This window comes from Physeter macrocephalus, chromosome 9 (assembly GCF_002837175.3).
Source record: "Physeter macrocephalus isolate SW-GA chromosome 9, ASM283717v5, whole genome shotgun sequence".
Lineage (NCBI taxonomy): Eukaryota > Metazoa > Chordata > Mammalia > Artiodactyla > Physeteridae > Physeter > Physeter macrocephalus.
The window spans coordinates 21,703,744-21,707,441 of record NC_041222.1 but is presented as its reverse complement, the minus strand read 5'-3'; the positions used below and the strand labels follow the sequence as shown (position 1 = coordinate 21,707,441).

General features: G+C 33.5%; 1 pseudogene; it reads right to left on the bottom strand.

Annotated features, from left to right (window-relative positions):
• Positions 1-218: 218 nt before the first annotated feature.
• LOC102986984 (protein zyg-11 homolog A-like) overlaps positions 219-3,698 on the bottom strand; it is a 14,752-nt pseudogene continuing 11,272 nt past the window's right edge.

Here is a 3,698-nt window from a genome sequence, read left to right as displayed (position 1 = left end):
TAATTTGAAAGACGAACTATATAACAGGAAAATAAACAAATGATAGAGAGATAGAGAGACATTGAGAGAGAGAGATAGATAGATAGGAAAAATGAAAGATAGATAAAGCTCCTAGAAGGATACCAACCAAACTTGTAGTAAAGAGAAAGATATTTGGGAAAAACTAAAATGGAATAAGGGCCAGATGTGAATTAAATTACAATAATTACAGAATTTTGCTAAGGAATACTAACCAAAAAGATGCCATATCCTGTAGCTTGAAGGATTAATTCCACTGAACGTGTAAGAAAGAAAATTTAATATAAAACCTTCAAGCTTATAGAGGATAATGTAAAATTTTCCAAAAATGTTTTATGAAGCCAGAATTAACCTGGCTTAAACATTTTAGAGTTAAAAAACAAAAGTGACCTTCTAATTTTATTTGTGAATTCATATTTTTTAAAGCCAACATATAATTATTAGCAAAATATGCCTACTACATAGCACTATCTGTATGGCAAACTGTGATTTGAATTATGAAAAAGATAATAGTAGGAAATAGAGGTCACAGAAATGAAAGTAAACAGTCTAAGGAGACATATAATCATCAAAAAATTGACTATGGCAGATTGTTTCTGAAAATAAAGAAAATTCTGATTGTGAATTTGAAATCTTTTGGAGAGTGTTATGCACAACAACTTTTGTTGGCAATGTTTTGAGTAAATGAAAATAAAATCTGTATTTCTTGCTCGGACTCTCGTAGGAAGAAGAGAAAAGAGCAGCCACAGAAGTTAAGAATACTGCTTAGGAGCCAGAAAACTATAAAAAAAAATATACTAGAGTATGGACCAACTTCTGAGTGGAAATAAAACATGGACTTTTTTTACTCAAATACTCAGATAAAGGTGGTAAATCTTGAAAAAGTGAGGGAGGCTATATTGTCTATTACGTGAAGAGGAGCCATATAAAGAAAGATATCAAAGGATGGTTCAGCAATATGAAAAATTCTATTAATGTAACGTTCCATGTTAATAAGGTAAATTCAAAAATACATGATCTGAAAAGTCTTAATTTATTTCAGAGTAATTATTTAAAATAAAAACCTCTCAGTGAAACACAGCATTCCATTTAAATATGTTCACTATCATCACTGCAATTCATAACTATGGGTTTTATACAATATAATAAATCATGAAGAGGAAATAAGACCTATAATTTTAAAAAAGAAATGGCAAAAACATTTATGATTTGAAGATGACATGACTATCTACTTGAAACCTAGGGAGAATCCACTGGAAACAATTATGCTATCTAACATGAAAGTAAAATGGTTAGTTATAAAACAAATATATGAAAAGTATAGTCTCCCTATATATCTAAATTATCCTGAAAAAATGCAATAGAAAGCAAGACCTAATTCATAAAAACAATAATTGTAATGAACAATATCATAAAAACGAACAAATAGCTAGAATCACCAATATAAAGGAAGCTACACAAATTTTTTGAGAGGCACAAAAAAGGACCTGATTGACTCCCTAACAGGAAACCCAAAATTAGTAAGATGTTAATTCTATGCAAATTAATTTAATATACAAAGAAATACAATTCTAATATAATAATAAGTACTTATTTTATGAAACTTTAAAATAGTTTTATATTCAGCAGGAAGAATAAAACTTTGAAGAGAATAATTTTTTTACAAAAAAGTGAAATCAAAAGAAACTTGTTCCCCAATATACTAAAATATGACAAAGATATAGTAATTACAATGTTATAGTTCTGGCATAGAGACTAGTAGGGCAAGCAATGGAAAAGAACTGTGAGCCAGAAAGTTATAGACATATATATGAAATTTTTCTTGATATTTAGATTTCAAATCAGCAGGGAGAGAAAAGGATTTTCTAGTAAATCATATTGTGATAACATAATCATTTGGGAAAATAAAATGAATAGCACACTTTCTGTTCTAGAACGGCTTCAGACTATGTTCATTTCATTGAAATACCAGCTTTCAACATTTCTAATCTAGATTAGGCTGATTAGGATCATATGACCCCTACAGAGGTCAAAATTCTGACAGTTGTCAAATGTGCAATACATTACTCTCTACTAGGTTACTTATGCTATTTTTTTTTTTTTATGCTCTACGCGGGCTTCTCACTGTTGTGACCTCTCCTGTTGTGGAGCACAGGCTCCCGACACGCAGGCTCAGCAGCCATGGCTCACGGGCCCAGCCGCTCCGCAGCATGTGGGAGCTTCCCGGACCGGGGCACGAACCCGTATCCCCTGCATCGGCAGGCGGACTCTCAACTACTGCGCCACCAGGGAAGCCCTACTTATGCTATTTTACAACTGAAAATATTAAGGGGAAGAAATCTGATACTTTCTTTTTTAACTTTTTGAGGAAAAGTGACACTTTCCACTGAATATATATCATTATCAGTTTACAGAGGGTTTAGTTCCATTCATTCATTTCCTTAATTAAATATTTTGCTGAATGCCTAACATGTATGAGTCACTATTATCATTTCTATGATTTTATTTTGACTTGTTTTGTTCTCTTGACACATATACTATTACTTGAGAAATTAGAAAATATATCAGCAAACAAGAACCTCTGCTATGTGAACAAAGTGGTGGAGCTCAAGCGAACTGGGGCTATCAAACTTCAGAGACCCCTTTGCAATATATCCTCTCATAAACAATACCACAATCAAGACATATTACAGAAGGATCAAGCACTGCAAACTCTGCAAAATTCTTATTCCTTAAAGAAACAAATATCCATTCTGGATGTTCACAAAGAAATAGAAATGTTTGAGTGCAGTTGAGGAGACACTGGATTTCAGGTACCTATGTCAATGAGAATCCCCAAAGCAGATGGCAAATAGTTAATTATAAGAGAATAAGAAGCACAGAAGAGAGAATGGAAAAAAAAATATGGACATTTGGGAGTACTTACTGAGTAGAAGATAATAGAAACATTAGGAATAGCTACTTCCTTGTTTATTTCAACTTCTGCCACACATTCTTTTATTTTTATTTATTTATTTATTTTTTAAACATCTTTATTGGAGTATAACTGTTTTACGATAGTGTGTTAGTTTCTCCTTTACAACAAAGTGAATCAGTTATACATATACATATGTTCCCATATCTCTTCCCTCTTGCGTCTCCCTCCCTCCCACCCTCCCTATCCCACCCCTCTCATGGTCACAAAGCACAGAGGTGATCTCCCTGTGCTATGCGGCAGCTTCCCACTAGCTATCTAATTTACATTCGGTAGTGCATATATGTCCCTGCCACTCTCTGACTTTGTCACAGCTTACCCTTCCCCCTCCCCATGTCCTCAAGTCCATGCTCTAGTAGGTCTGTGTTTTATTCCCGTCCTACCACTAATCTCTTCATGACATTTTTTTTTTCTTAGATTCCATATATATGTGTTAGCATACAGTATTTGTTTTTCTCCTTCTGACTTACTTCACTCTGTATGACAGACTCCAGGTCTATCCACCTCATTACAAATAACTCAGTTTCATTTCTTTTTATGGCTGAGTAATATTCCATTGTATATATGTGCCACATCTTCTTTATCCATTCATCTGTTGATGGACACTTAGGTTGCTTCCATGTCCTGCCTATTGTAAATAGAGCTGCAATGAACAGTTTGGTACATGACTCTTTTTGAATTATGGTTTTCTCAGGGTATATGCCCA